This window comes from Pseudophryne corroboree, chromosome 2 (assembly GCF_028390025.1).
Source record: "Pseudophryne corroboree isolate aPseCor3 chromosome 2, aPseCor3.hap2, whole genome shotgun sequence".
NCBI classification, from domain to species: domain Eukaryota; kingdom Metazoa; phylum Chordata; class Amphibia; order Anura; family Myobatrachidae; genus Pseudophryne; species Pseudophryne corroboree.
Window position 1 is genome coordinate 809,934,786 of NC_086445.1, and position 16,879 is coordinate 809,951,664.

The 16,879-nt window shown below is 45.7% G+C and overlaps 1 long non-coding RNA gene across 2 annotated transcripts in view; it reads right to left on the bottom strand.

Annotated features, from left to right (window-relative positions):
* LOC135051273 (uncharacterized) overlaps positions 1–16,879 on the bottom strand; it is a 183,553-nt gene that overhangs the window by 40,296 nt on the left and 126,378 nt on the right. The window lies entirely within an intron of this gene.

The following is a 16,879-nucleotide window of genomic DNA, read 5'->3' on the forward strand; positions in this document are numbered from 1 at the left end:
AAAAAACTTGTTACGAGTTAAGGTTTGAACACTCTAAGTAATGAGCGACATCGCCTAGTGTGACCTCCCCCTGCCCGGGGCGCCCGACGGCGGGCATACACACTGCAATATCACACAGTGACGTCATGCAGCTGCCGGGCTGTACACGAAGATTTGGATGATGAGTCCAAATTGTAAAAGCAGAATTTGCAATCCTTTCTGAACAGGGTCCTGATTGATAGGCAGAGGCGTTTGCATTTACTGTGGAGTGCCTGCAGTAAATGCGAGGGCATTCGCAGGACAGGGCCTATGTATGCGCCTGCATCAGCATTGTCATTTTTGCTGTTGGATCGCCTGGATAAGGTCCTTAGTTCAAATTATACAAATTTTATAGATGATAAAACAAATTACGAATGCACAGCAGCACTGAAGGATTATATGTATACCTCCAAAAATATAGTATTCAGATGCCATATATATAAGCCGTCTATTAATTTATTGCGCTTGACATTAACTATACACTTTAAGCTAACTTATCAACTAAAATAAAGAGACGGACACAACTGGAATGATCTTATTCGTAGTGGGTGGCCAGGAAAACCCTACCACTAACCAGCTCTAGTTACAGATCTTACAAAATGGTGGTGACTAAACGCCCCCACTGGAATGGCGACGACTGAAATGCCCCATCTATATATATCTATATATCTATATATATATATATATATATATATATATAATTGTAGGAAAAGGGCACTCAGATAATATATAAAAAATATTTCATTTTATTAATTTCCAAAAAACACTTTAAAAATCCATATTGATGGCAATGGTGGAGAAAAGAGTACTTATATCCATAGTAATTCAAGCACAATAAATGTCAATTTCAATTCATAATTTCAACATCAATGCAACACTGAGAAGAGATTCAAAAGCCAAGACTTATCAGTTGTCGACCTCGGTCATCTAGTGACCGTCATAGACCTCTGCATTGTAGCACAAATCACCACTGCTGCCAAAGCCGTCCACAGACACCTTACTGAATGCTAAGCTTAAATACCAAATGTTAAAATGATCAACCAAGCCTTCCCACTCCTCCAGCGTGCGCTCCAGCCCAGTGCGCATGCACCTCCTACAGCCAATCGGGTCACTGTCTATGATGATGTCATCTGGATCATATGCAATGTGTGGACTGAGCGCCGCAGCGCTTCCTGTACACACCCCTGTGAATCACTGCTTACATCACTTCCAGGGGTGTTACAGTCGGATAACACAGACCACATGCTATTTTTGGTTACCATGGTAACCCGTGCTTGCGTTCCACAGGTACAATCCTGCGTCCCACCTACAGGGAGACCAGATCCAACCCCAGTGTACTTCATCCATCACATCGATTTGTCAGACCCTGCTGTCACGCTGCACTGCTGCAGGCATCACGGGCAAGGGGAATAAAGCATGTTTTATCCAACCACCTGTATTTTTAATCCAAATTGTTAGATTAATTATTACACTACATCCAGATGTGTCCGTGGAAGGCTATCAGCCGGAGCCTTTAAAGTGCATGTTTAAAGTGCCAATATTAAACACAAAAACACCCCCATCACTTAAAATCATATCTCTCATCAATGTAAATAACCAAACGCAAACAAATGTGTATGTACACAAGCATCCAATATCAAATTCCAAACAGCAAATAGTTCAGTCCTGTACATGTAACACCCTTAATCCAAATAAACATTTGACCGTCGCCTATAGAAAACATCAGAAATTAATGTTCTCATTAAGGACTCGTGGTGCTCTTGTATCGAGCCTGTACATCCATTTGGACTCTCTCTGCAGGAGTAACCATCCACGATCACCTCCCCGACTCAGTTTAGGAACATGATCGATTATCATACTCTTTAAAGATGCAATTTGGTGACCTTTTTCAAAAAATGTCTTGCTACCGGTTTATCACTCACTGTTTGTTCATCAGGGCTTGCCTAATAGATAAACGGTGATAGGCCATTCTTTCTCGGAATGTTGTAGTGGTCTTTCCCACATAATAAAGCACACAAGGGCATACCAAGATGTAAATAAGATAAATAGTCAAACACGTAACATAATGTTTGATTGGTATTTTCTTTCCAGTGTGGGGATGAGCGAAAAATGTTCGCACTAACATGCCATTACACGTTGTACATCCGAGGCAGCGATAACAACCACATTTATTCACATTCAGCCAAGTCCGTTGTGCATTGATGTTAAAATTCTGAGTGGGTTGCATTAGTAACTGTTTTAAATTAGGTCCACGTGAATATGAAATCAGGGGTTTGTTACCAATGTGTTCTAGAGCCTTATCCGTACCTACAATCGACCAAGGGGTATATGCAATTGCGGTCGAATTGCCGCAAATGTCGAAAAACGGGGCATTTTCGACACAAAAAAATGATTCGACAATGCAATACAGTACTTTTCGACAAAAAAACTGACTTTTCAGATTCGACTTTTTGAAATTCGACAGGTGACAAATTCAACATGTCTTCAATGGTAAAAATGCGGCTTTTCGACAAAAGTATATTCAACTGAAAAATGTCGATTCGACAACAGTGCTTTTCGACAGTAAATTCGTCTATTTCATTCCGCCTCACTTTGCTGGCGGAATCTAATAAAAAAAATGTAAAACATGTTTTTTTTTTTGTGTTTTTTTTTATTGCTAATAGCATATCTATTAATATTAGAAGGGATTAGGTACTTGGTTTGTCTATTAGGAGACACAACTATTATTTATATATTTTTTAAAATAATATATTTTTTTTTAACTGACTAAAATTGAGAGAGCATGGTTTTCAGTGGGAAGGGGCGGGAATGGGTTAAAATTCTGAAAAAAAAATGTGTGGGTCCCCCCTCCTAAACATAACCAGCCTCGGGCTCTTTGAGCCGGTCCTGGTTGTAAAAATACGGGGAAAATGTTGACTGGGGATCCCCCGTATTTTTAGAACCAGCACCGGGCTCTGCGTCCGGTCCTGGTGCAAAAAATATGGGGAACAAAAAGCGTAGGGGTCCCCCTTATTTTTTGAACCAGCACCTGGCTCCACTAGCTGGGGAGATAATGCCACAGCCGGGGGACACTTTTATACCGGTCCCTGCGGCCGTGGCATTAAATACCCAACTAGTCACCCCTGGCCGGGGTACCCTGGAGGAGTGGGGACCCCTTAAATCAAGCGGTCCCCCCCTTCAGCCACCCAAGGGCCAGGGGTGAAGCCCGAGGCTGTCCCCCCCATTCAAGGGCTGCGGATGGGGGGCTGATAGCCATGTGTAAAAATAAAAGAATATTGTTTTTTGCAGCAGAACTACAAGTACCAGCAAGCCTCCCCACAAGCTGGTACTTGGAGAACCACAAGTACCAGCATGCGGGGGGGGGGGGGGTATGGGCCCGCTGGTACCTGTAGTTCTTCTGCAAAAAAAATACCCAAATAAAAACAGGACACGCACACCTTGAAAGTAAAACTTTATTACATTCATGCAGACACACACATACTTACCTATGTTCACACGCCGACTGTGTCCACGTCTCCATCTGTCGACGTCTCGGAATCCGGGGTACCTGAAAATAAAATTATACTCACCTAAATCCAGTGTCCTGTTATTATTTGTAATCCACGTACTTGGCAAAAAAACAAACCGCATTTACCCGATCCACACGGACTGAAAGGGGTCCCATGTTTACACATGGGACCCCTTTCCCCGAATGCTGAGACCCCCCGTGACTCCTGTCACAGAGGGTCCCTTCAGGCAATCAGGGAGCGCCACGTCGTGGCACTCTCCTGATTGGCTATGCGCGTCTGAGCTGTCAGACAGCGCATCGCAAAGCCTCTCCATTATCTTCAATGGTGGGAACGTGGCGCTCCCTGATTGCCTGAAGGGACCCTCTGTGACAGGAGTCACGGGGGGTCTCAGCATTCGGGGAAAGGGGTCCCATGTGTAAACATGGGACCCCTTTCAGTCCGAGTGGATCGGGTAAATGCGGGTTTTTTTTTTTTTGCCAAGTACGTGGATTACAAATAATAACAGGACACTGGATTTAGGTGAGTATAATTTTATTTTCAGGTACCCCGGATTCTACTTGGAGACGTGTGGACAGAGTCGGCGTGTGAACATAGGTAAGTATGTGTGTGTCGGCATGTATCTAATAAAGTTTTACTTTCACCGTGTCTGTGCCCTGTTTTTATTTGGGTATTTTTTTTGCAGTAGAACTACAGGTACCAGTGGGCCTGTTTTACCCCCGCATGCTGGTACTTGTGGTTCTCCAAGTACCAGCTTGCGGGGGAGGCTTGCTGGGACTTGTAGTTCTGCTGCAAAAAACAATATTCTTTTATTTTTACACATGACTATCAGCCCCCCATCCGCAGCCCTTGGATGGGGGGTACAGCCTCGGGCTTCACCCCTGGCCCTTGGGTGGCTGGAGGGGGGGACCCCTTGATTTAAGGGGTCCCCACTCCTCCAGGGTACCCAGGCCAGGGGTGACTAGTTGGGTATTTAATGCCACGGCCGCAGGGACCGGTATAAAAGTGTCCCCTGGCTGTGGCATTATCTCCCCAGCTAGTGGAACCCGGTGCTGGTGTAAAAAATACGGGGGACCCCTACGCTTTTTGTCCCCCGTATTTTTTGCACCAGGACCGGACGCAGAGCTCGGTGCTGGTTCTAAAAATACGGGGGATCCCATGTCAATTTCCCCCCCGTATTTTTACAACCAGGACTGTCTCAAAGAGCCCGAGGCTGGTTATGCTTAGGAGGGGGGACCCCACGCAATTTTTTTCCGGGTTTTTTAACGATTTTTGTGCCGTCCGAAAAGTCGAATCCAGGACGCACTTATCCGTCAATTGGTCCGTTTTTCGACAGCGGGACTGTCGAATCCGTTTTTTATTGAATATGTCGAATTCCGGCACCCGCCGACCGGAATTCGACGGTCGAATTGTGTCGAATTTAAAAACGGGCGAAAAAATGCCGCAATTCGCCCGGAATTGCATATACCCCCAATTCTTCTTGACAGCCCGTGAAAAAGCCAGCGCATTCACATCATATTGAGTGGTAACCACCATCCTATTTGTGACTTTGGACGTTTTCTCCTTATGTCCTTGAGTAAAAATATGTCTCGCACTTCTGAGTGTCCTTTTGATCATCCCAGGCGCATATCCTCTTTGTTGGAATCTCTCAGCCATTTCACGTAGCTGGACCTCAGCCAGTTCACTGTGTGTATTATTTCTAAGTACTCTCAGAAACTGAGAGATAGGGAAACCGTCCTTAAGGGGTTTAGGGTGATGACTTGTAGAATACAATAATGTATTTCTATTGGTGTCCTTACGATAAAGTGTTGTACCCAACTTGCTCTCATTACGAAAAATAGATACGTCTAGAAATTCAATCTGGTTAGACTGAATATTATGTGTGAAGCGAATAGGACTTTCTAAACAATTCAGTGTGTTTACCATGTCAACAAAACTGTCCTTAGTATTCCCCCAGACAATAAATATATCGTCTATGAATCTGTAATAGTGCAGAATGCTGGGACCAAACATGTGATAAATATAATTCTTCTCATATTGCGTCATGAAGATGTTTGCTTATGCCGGCGCCAAATTCGATCCCATTGCGGTCCCAGCATTCTGCACATAAAACGACTCTCCATATTGAAAATGGTTCAAAGTGAGGACGGTCATAATCATCTCACACAAAAATTCAACTGGTGGACCAACAAAATCAGAACTCATTACTGCTCGTCTCACTGCCTTAACCCCCACCACATGAGGTATTACAGTGTACAAAGATGAGACATCCATTGTCGCAAATATGTAATCCTGTGCAGACAAATCTATCTCTTTAAGCCTATTTAGTAAGTCCCCAGTGTCTCGTATATAGCTCCTGCTGCATAATACAATCGGTTGTAATAAAAAATCTATATATTTTGCAAGTGGTTGTAAAACCGATCTTTCAGCAGAGACTATCGGTCGGCCTGGGGGTCTTTCAATTGACCTGTGGATCTTAGGGATGCAGTACAGGATGGGACATGCAGGATGTTCAACCGTCAACAATGAAACTAGCTTTTCATCTAACCAGTCATTTGTTAAACCCAGGTTCAACAATTTGTCCACTGCGATCTTAATGTCATACATGGGGCTGTGTGCCATCTTCCTATATGTTTGACTATCCGCTAATTGAGACCTCACGTCATCATCATAATATTGATAGTCCAGAACAACAACACCAACCCCCTATCTCCTGATTGGCCTGAAGTGACTTAATGACCTTCTGTTGTTCTGGACTAACATTTCGGTAGCGGATGAATCCTTAGTCATATCTGAAAAATCACTTTCCACCATTCTCAGGAAAGTTTTAATGCTGGGATTGGTACTGGGCGGGTCAATATTACTGGGCCTAGACATCATAAATGCATTGTTGTCTATAACTGTAGATTGTGCATCCTTGAAATATTCCCTAAACTGTAATTTGTGACCCATTTTGTACAAATCAACCTGCATTTCAAAAGACTCACATGTAAATTTGGGAACAAACGAAAGTCCCAATGCCAATAGTGATAATTCAGCACTGGTTAACTCATACCGAGACAGAATGAAAACATTATTGGATACTATTTCTTTCTTCCCCTTCTTCCTGAGCCCCCTCCTTGTGCGCCCCCTCTTGCCTTCTTGCCTCCTGTATCCGTGGGGTCCACTGTTACCCCTAAAAAAGCCCGACCACTTGGTGGCAACACTTCGTTGTTTTCAGCTTCAGAGGAGGAGTACGAGGAGTCTACAGAAAAAGGTACTCTATACTTATGATGGAACGTGCGTTGTCTGGGTGCCCTGTTGGGTTCACCTGTTAGCCACCTATAAACAGTATGGTTACGATAATCGCCTTGTACTGTTTCCAACTTATTTTTCTTAAAGGTAATTAACTCCTTTTCTCTTACGTCCTAGAGGATGCTGGGGACTCCAAAAGGACCATGGGGTATAGACGGGATCCGCAGGAGCTTGGGCACACTGAAAAGACTTTGACTGGGTGTGAACTGGCTCCTCCCTCTATGCCCCTCCTTCAGACCTCAGTTAGACTTTGTGCCCAGGACTGACTGGACACTCACAAGGGGAGCTCTCCTGAGTTTCTCTAGAAAATACTTTTGTTAGGTTTTTTTATTTTCAGGGAGACCTGCTTGCTACAGGCTCCCTGCATCGTGGGACTGAGGGGAGAGAAGTCAGACCTACTTCTACTTAGTTAAGGGCTCTGCTTCTTAGGCTACTGGACACCATTAGCTCCAGAGGGTTCGATCACTTGGTGCGCCTAGCTGCTTGTTCCCGGAGCCACGCCATCACCCTCCTCACAGAAGCCAGAAGAAAGAAGCCGGGTGAGTATGCAGAAGGCAGAAGACATCAGTGACGGTAGAAGACTTCAGTAACGAGGTACAGAGCAGCGGTAGCGCTGCGCTCCATGCTCCCACACACTTCACCAACGGCACTCACAGGGTGCAGGGCACTGGGGGGGAGCGCCCTGGGCAGCATGTTACTGGGTCTTAGAGGCTGGCAGAAGGCTTTTCGGTGCTTGGGCACCGTTTTCCGTACCCCCACCGGCATTTTCATTTTTAAATTTTAGCGGGCTGAAGCGCGCCGGGAAGGGGCGGGGCTTAGCCGCACAGCTCACCAGTGCAATTTTCTCTCATCCACACCGCTGCAAGAGACGCTGGCCTGGGACCTCCAAGCTCCATATCAAGTAACAGGGAGCAAATCGGGGGGGGGGGGGGGGGGGGGGGGGCACAGATATTTGGTGCAAAATGATTATTGTTCATAGCAGCGCTTTCAACATATATTGTTTGGTGGCATATATGGGCGCTGGGGTGTGAGCTGGCATACTCCCTCTGTGTTTCTCTATCCAAGCTTCCTTGTGGGTCTGTCCCCTAGCTGAGGCAGTGTGTGTGTGTGTTGATATGTCGATACTACGTGTCGGCATGTCTGAGGCTGAGTGTTATTCCCCGGAGGAGGTTGCTGGGGGCGCAGATGTGGGTTTGGAATTAGCTCTGTCGGCGCAGCCGACACCTGATTTACTTGCAATGTTAAGTACACTTAATACAAATGTGGCCTCTTTGTCTAAAAGGTTAGATAAATCGGAGTCTCAGACAGGTGTGGAGGAAATCTATGGAGGATGCTTTGTCTCAGGTGCAGACCCCATCAGGGTCGCAAAAGCGGTCGTTTACCCAGTTGGTGGATACGGATACCGACACGGATTCTGCCTCTGATGTCGACTTCACTGAGGCTGCTTTACACCCACGGTTAGTTAAGAGTATTCAGTACATGATTGTGGCTATAAAAGATGTTTTACATATTTCTGACGAACCTGCGGTGCAGGAAACAAGGATTTGCTTGTTCAAAGGGAAAAAACCTGAGGTGAAATTTCCCCCCTCTCATTAAATGAATACTCTTTGTGAAAAGGCTTGGGAGTCGCCGGATAAGAGGTGGCAGATTCCCAAGAGGATTTACATGGCGTATCCTTTCCCCTCTGATGACAGGGAAAAATGGGAGTCGTCTCCAAATGTCGACAAGGCTCTATCCCGGTTGTCTAAGAAGGTGGCGCTTCCGTCCCCTGACACGGCAGCTCTCAAGGATCCGGCGGATCGCAAGCTGGAGACGTTTCTGAAGTCCATTTTCGCTAATACGGGTGCATTGCTCAGACCTGCTGTGGCGTCGGTATGGGTGAGTAGTGCTATTGCTAAATGGGCTGAGAATTTAGCTGCTGATATGGATAATCTTGATAAAGATAATGTTCTTTTAACTCTTGGTTATATCAAGGACGCTGCAGATAACCTGAAGGATGCGGCGAGGGATGTTGGTCTCTTGGGATCAAGGGCCAATGCCATGGCGATCTCGGCCAGGAGAGCGCTGTGGATCCATCAATGGAATGCTGATACCGACTCCAAGAGAGCTATGGAAGCTCTCACCTTCAAAGGTAATGTCTTGTTTGGTGACGGCTTGGCTGATCTGGTGTCTACCGCGACGGCGGGTAAGTCATCTTTTCTTCCTTATGTTCCCACACAACAGAAAAAGACACCACATCATCAGATGCAGTCCTTTCGTCCAAATAAATACATGCGTGGAAAAGGTTTGTCCTTCCTCGCTTCAAAGGGTAGAGGAAGGGGAAGAAAGTCGCCTGCAGTATCAGGCGCCCAGGACCAAAAGTCCTCCCCTGCCTCTACCAAGTCCACCGCATGACGCTGGAGCTTCCCTGGGGGAGTCCGGACCAGTGGGGGGCCGTCTGCGGATCTTCAGTCAGGTCTGGGTTTAATCAGGCCTGGATCCTTGGGTCCTAGATATAGTATCTCAGGGATACAAGCTGGAGTTTCAGGAGGTGCCCCCTCACCGGTTTTTCATTTTGGCCTTACCAGTGTCTCTTCTGGACAGGGAGGTGGTGAAGGCAGCAATACAAAAGTTGTGTCAACAGAGGGTCATTGTTCCCATTCCCCCGTCCCAACGTGGGGAGGGGTTCTACTCGAGCCTCTTTGTGGTACCGAAACCGGACGGTTCGGTCAGACCGAATCTGAACCTAAAATCCCTCGATCCATACTTGAAGGTTTTCAAGTTCAAGATGGAATCTCTTCGAGCTGTGATTTCCAGCCTAGAAGGGGGGGACTTTATGGCGTCAGTCGACATAAAGGATGCCTACTTACACGTCCCGATATATCCTCCGCATCAAGCTTTCCTCAGGTTTGCGGTACAGGATTCTCATTACCAATTTCAGACGTTGCCGTTTGGGCTTTCCACGGCCCCGAGGATTTTCACCAAAGTCATGGCAGAAATTATGGTTTTCCTTTGCAAGCAAGGGGTTACAATTATCCCGTACTTGGATGATCTCCTGATAAAGGCGAGGTCCAGGGAACGGTTGCTGAGAAATGTGAATTTGTCTCTGTCCGTTCTGCGACAACACGGTTGGGAGCTAAATTTGCCAAAGTCTCAGTTGATTCTGACCACTCGGCTGCCCTTTCTGGGCATGATTCTGGACACAGAGTTACGGAGAGTGTTTCTTTCCAGGAGGACAAAGCTCTGGAACTGCAGACGATGGTCAGGAATCTTCTGAGGCCGACAAGTGTGTCGATTCTTCAATGTACTCGGGTTCTGGGGAAAATGGTTGCGGCATACGAGGCCATTCCGTTTGGCAGGTTCCATGCCCGGGTATTTCAGTGGGATCTGCTGAGCAAATGGTCCGGGTCTCACCTGCTCATGCACCGGAAGATAAGTCTATCTCCCAGGACCAGGATTTCTCTCCTGTGGTGGCTACAAAGTTCTCACCACCTAGGAGGGCGTCAGTTCGGTATCCAGGACTGGGTCCTACTGACAACAGATGCAAGTCTCCGAGGCTGGGGCGCAGTCACCCAAGAAAGAAATTTCCAGGGGAAATGGTCACTCCAGGAATCTTGTCTCCACATAAATGTTCTCGAGTTAAGAGCCATTTACAACGGCCTGCTACAAGCAAGAAGCCTTCTTCAGGGTCGACCTGTCCTGATGCAGTCGGACAACATAACAGCGGTAGCGCATATAAACCGTCAAGGTGGAACAAGGAGCAGGGTGGCTATGGCGGAAGCCACAAGAATCCTACGCTGGGCGGAACAGCACGTGAGCGCTCTGTCAGCAGTCTTCATCCGGGAGTGGACAACTGGGAAGCAGACTTCCTCAGCAGACACGATCTCCATCCGGGAGAGTGGGCTCTTCACCAAGAAGTATTTGCAGAAGTGACGAAGCGTTGGGGAATTCCGATGATCGACATGATGGCGTCTCGCCTCAACAAGAAGCTTCCGAGGTATTGTTCCAGGTCAAGGGACCCCCAAGCCAGTGCAGTGGACGCCCTGGTGACTCCGTGGGTGTTTCAATCGGTGTATGTGTTCCCTCCGCTTACTCTCATTCCGAAGGTACTGGGAATCATTCAATGAGCAAGGGTTCAGGCGATTCTCGTCGTTCCAGATTGGCCAAGAAGGGCCTGGTATCCGGATCTTCAGGAATTACTTGTGGAAGATCCTTGGCCGCTTCCTCTAAGAGAGGACCTGTTATTGCAGGGACCATGCGTGTTTCCGGACTTACTGCGGCTGCGTTTGACGGCATGGAAGTTGAGCACCAAATCTTAGCTCGAAAAGGTATTCCCGGGGAGGTCATTCCCACTATCCTTAAGGCTAGGAAGGAGGTTATGGCGAAACATTATCACCGTATTTGGAGAAAGTATGTTTCGTGGTGTGATACTAAAACTGCTCCTGTGGAAGAATTTCACTTGGGTCGGTTTCTCCATTTTTTGCAGGCAGGCGTCGATGCAGGCCTAAAATTGGGTTCCATCAAAGTGCAGATTTCGGCTTCATCTATTTTCTTTCAAAAGGAATTGGCTGTCCTCCCAGAGGTTCAGACTTTTGTGAAGGGTGTGATGCATATCCATCCTCCGTTGGTGCCCCCTGTGGCACCATGGGATCTTGAAGTGGTCTTGCAGTTTCTTATGTCTTCCTGGTTTGAACCTTTGCGTAAAGTTGAGTTAAAGTTTCTCACTTGGAAGGTGGTCATGCTGTTGGCTTTGGCGTCTGCCAGGCGAGTGTCAGAGTTGGCGGCCTTATCTCACAAGAGTCCGTACTTGATCTTCCATTCGGATAGAGCGGAATTGAGCACTCGTCAACAATTTCTGCAGAAGGTGGTTTCTTAGTTTCACATTAACCAACCTATTGTGGTACGTGTGGCTACGGATGCTGTGGCAGTTCCAAAGTCTCTTGATGTTGTGAGAGCTTTGAAAATCTACGTCGCCAGAACGGCTGTTGCCAGGAAAACAGAGGCGCTGTTTGTCCTGTATGCTTCCAACAAGATTGGTCATCCTGCTTCAAAGCAGACTATTGCACGCTGGATTTGTAGTACGATTCAGCAAGCTCATTCTTCGGCTGGGCTACCGGTGCCGAAGTCAGTAAAGGCCCATTCTACCAAGAAAGTGGGATTGTATTGGGCGGCTGCCAGAGGGGTTTTGGCACTTCAGCTCTGCCGAGCAGCTACGTGGTCAGGTTCAAATACCTTTGCTAGGTTTTACAAGTTTGATACCCTAGCTGAGGAGGACCTCATGTTCGCTCAATCGGTGCTGCAGAGTCGTCCGCACTCTCCCGCCCGTATTGGAGCTTTGGTATAGACCCCATGGTCCTTTTGGAGTCCCCAGCATCCTCTAGGACGTAAGAGAAAATAGGATTTTAGTACCTACCGGTAAATCCTTTTCTCCTAATCCGTAGAGGATGCTGGGTGCCCATCCCAGTGCGGACTGTTACTTGCAGTGTGTTCTTGCTGGTTGTGTATTTGTTGTTTTCAGCTAGTTGCTGTTGTTAATTCATACTGTTATCTGGTTTCCTGTTACTCCGGTTGTACGGTATTTTGTGGTGTGGGCTGGTATGTTTCTAGCCCTTAGTTTAAACAAAAATCCTTTCCTCGAAATGTTCGTCTCTCCTGGGCACAGTTCCTATAACTGAGGTCTGGAGGAGGGGCATAGAGGGAAGAGCCAGTTCACACCCACTCAAAGTCTTTTCAGTGTGCCCAAGCTCCTGCGGATCCCGTCTATACCCCATGGTCTTTTTGGAGTCCCCAGCATCCTCTACGGACTAGGAGAAAAGGATTTACCGGTAAGTACTAAAATCCTATTTTTATATCGATCAATTTGTATTGTTAGTTTAGCCAACCACTTTTCACTCTTATCATCAATAAGTTTTGTCTGTTAGTGAACTCTAAATTCCTCCAGGTCAGTTCTTGTCCAAACTAATTCCTGGACTACTTCTTCCACCACCTGCAAAACTGCAAAATTTTGGGTTTGTACGGCCTATGGTGGGGACATTATGTATCCTGAATCCTCTTGGAATCTTTTTTTGGCGGTGATAGTCGGACAAAAACTGACCATGGAGGACCAGGCCAACCTCCCGTTTGCTTAAACTTAATAATTTGTAATATAGATCAACTGCACTTTCTGCAGGAAACCTGACCAAACTCCTCCTGTTCAAATAACACCCGCTCGGCATCTTCATCTGTTAAACTAATCTGAGCATTTTCTGCATTAGATAACAGTTGATCATCCAATAACTGAACCCCCTGAGACATAGTCGTGACACAATGCTTCACTACCAATCCCACCAGATTGAATGTACTACCATGTAACACGTACAATTTTTTAACTATTCAACATTATGGTGGTCATTCCGAGTTGTTCGCTCGGTAATTTTCTTCGCATCGCAGCGATATTCCGCTTATTGCGCATGCGCAATGTTCGCACTGCGCCAAGTAAATTTGCTATGCAGTTAGGAATTTTACTCACGGCATTACGAGGTTTTTTCTTCGTTCTGGTGATCGGAATGTGATTGACAGGAAGTGGGTGTTTCTGGGCGGAAACTGGCCGTTTTATGGGAGTGTGTGAAAAAACGCTACAGTTTCTTGGAAAAACGCGGGAGTGGCTGGAGAAACGGAGGAGTGTCTGGGCGAACACTGGGTGTGTTTGTGACGTCAAACCAGGAACGACAAGCACTGAACTGATCGCACTGGAAGAGTAAGTCTCGAGCTACTCAGAAACTGCAAAGAAATTTCTATTCGCAATTTTGAGAACCTTTCGTTCTCAATTTTGATAAGCTAAGATTCACTCCCAGTAGGCGGCGGCTTAGCGTGTGCAATGCTGCTAAAAGCAGCTTGCGAGCGAACAACTCGGAATGAGGGCCTATATGCATAAACATAAAAACACTTAAATATAACCAACTGGCTATGTTTAATATCACACTTATAAATATTTAGAATATTCCAAATGATCAATAATCAATGAGGTGCCATCTGTAGGGGATAGTAATTCCATACGATCCAATATGCAGAAGCAATAAACAAATGCACACTCCTTAAATATAAACAAATGTTTATATTTAAGGAGTGTGCATTTGTTTATTATATATATATATATATATATATATATACAAAGGATGAGTCGGCACTCTCTTACTGTCACACAATGCTGCTTCGGTGCCCTCCCCAAGTCACCTGGACCCTCATATACTGCACATAGAGGCGGCACTCGCAAGACTTTTGACGGACGAATAAAGAGACGAACAGTGTCTGTGTGTCAACGTTTCAGTCTTATTGGACTTTTTTCAAGAACAAACTACATCATGTGAAATCTTACCTTAAATAGTGAAAGCCGTCCTGGCCGCCATGCTCACCTCGCAGTCGCCGCATGTCCCCTTCCGATGACGTCATCACGCTGGTCACATCTGCTAGCCGCCGCCTTCAGTCCGTCACCTCACTTCCTCCCTTCTGGTGACCCCTTCCGGCGCCGGCTGCCTGGAACGCAGCACGTGACCCGTCAGCCGAGGGGATAGAGGAAACTGGTGGTCGTCATGGTGACCTGTAAACAGCAAAAAACAACACGTGATAACTGTACACAAAAACACAATACATATACTTGAAAATAATGTGGACAATAATGTAAAAATTTAAAAATTGAGAGATGAAAGTGTTGTATAAAAATCTACCAACCGAGCAATGTAAGATACAGCGGGCAAAAACTCCATAACTGCCCCTGTAATGGTATGATGAAAAATGGAAAAATGAAAGAGCAAAAAACGACAGCGCACTGCCAGGTGAATGGAATGGATAAGTGTAGTTAAAAAACTATTAAAAAGATTCAAGTGGAAATACACGAATCATAGTGCTGTTGACTGATGCGTGAGTCAAAATAAGTGCAAGCACATAAGGTGATGCCGAGTACGGAAATACTTGATCTATACCACTAATAAACTATTTGACAAGTAAAACACATGCAGGAGCACTGAGTGTTATGGGTCGTGCAGAAAAAATGCATGAAAAAAATACATACTGATGTAACTCTGATTGTAATCCTATACTGCACAAAAAGACCACCTTCGGAAAAAGAGATTATTTAAAGGGACCTGACACCTATACTTGTGCTGTAATTGTGTTGGTAACTACTGCATATAATGTATGCCTGGTGTGATAGAATTCACAAATCCCCCAATTGACTTCATAACTGTGCGGGGCTACAGAAAACAGGAAAAAGATAACGTCTCATTCAGCCCAAAAGGTGTGACAGAGTTCATTCTATGAATCCATCTAGTCTCCAATTGAAGTAGTTTTTTATCTCGGTCTCCACCACGGATGGAAGCAGGTACATGGTCAATCAGTTTATACACAAGAGAGGATAACGGATGCTTCTTTTCCTTAAAATGCCGTGCCACTGGTTGGTCTACGGACTTGCCTTCCAATGCCATCCGTATGGCTGAACGGTGTTGATTCATCCTTTCTCTTAAGGTGCAAGATGTCTTCCCTATATACACCAGACTACAGGGACACCGGATCATGTAGACAACGAATCTGGTGGTACATGTGAGAACATGTTTGATGGCAATTCTTTTCCCAGAGTATGGGTGTAAAACATAATGACCTGTCTCTAAGTATCTGCATGTTGTGCAGCCGATGCACCGGTAACAGCCCGCTTTTTTTGTGAGGAAGTGAGAGGTGCTGCCTGCTGTTGGAGAAACGACATTATTATGGACCAGCCAATCTTTCAAATTTTTATTTCTTTTGTAGCTCATCATCAGTCTAGAGCCTTTAAGAGATGGCAGAGTCTGGTCAGTATTGACAATGGGCCAATATTTTTTAACCACTGAATTGATTGTACTGGATCCAGTGTTGTAATTATTGACAAAAATGGTCGTCTTGGTAGCTCTCTTGCCTCGCTGCTTTTGTTTACTCAGCTGTACCCTGTCCAGTTGCATCACTTTTGTCTTCGCGTTGTCTAGAGCCTTCTTGTCATACCCCCTGGCCCGGAATTTCAGGATCATCTTGTCAATCTCCAATGATGCCTGTCGTACATCTGCTGTAATTCTGCGTATACGTAGAAACTGTGAGTACGGTAGCCCCAGTTTCAGGGCTGCAGGATGATGGCTCTGGGCGTGTAATGCATTGTTCACGTCTGTCGGTTTAATGTATACGGATGTGCTGAGTTCAATTCTGTCCCAGTGTATGTTTACATCGAGATAATGAATTTGTTGGTGATGGCAATCATACGTGAACTTGATGTGGGGGTGGATATCATTGAGCTCTGTCATCATTTGTCTGAAGCTGTGCTCTGGACCCGTCCATATGAGAAAAAGATAGTCTATATATCTTGTAAAGAAAAAAGTGTATTGTTGAAATGACCTATGTTCAAAAAACAAAGATTTTTCTATTTGGAACATAAAAACATTCGCATAGGAGGGTGCCACGTGACTTCCCATGGCACACCCCCTAAGCTGGACAAAAAACTCGTTGTTAAACAAAAAATAATTGCGGGTGAGCGTTTTCTCTAGTAGATCAACGAAAAACTGCACAGGTGGTCCAGTATAGTTGGATTTCTGTGATAAATATTCCTTCAGACAAGTGAGACCTTCCTGGTGCGGTATGCTGGTGTACAATGCGACGACGTCTATAGTACACAGCAAGATATCTTCTGGGAGATTGCTCAGACTGTGGAGTTTATCCAAAAAGGTGTTGGTATCTTTAAGGTAGGTGTCCTCCAACTGGACCAAAGGTTGAAGAAAATGGTCTAGATATTTAGACACATTGCTGTAAAGGGAATTTCTGGCCGAAATGATGGGACGGCCAGGAGGCGCCTCCAGGGACTTGTGGATTTTCGGCAAACAGTAAATCAGGGGTACCTCGGGGTGCTGGATGGTCAAGGCTTCACATGTCTTTTGGGATATATCACCCTCATCTACAGCTGATGTTAACATCTGGAACAATTCATTCTTATATGCGCTGGTCGGGTCCCCAGATAATTTGTGGTATACATCCGGCATGTTGAGTTGCCTGTACATTTCTTGAATATAGGCCTCTACATCTTGAATGACCAA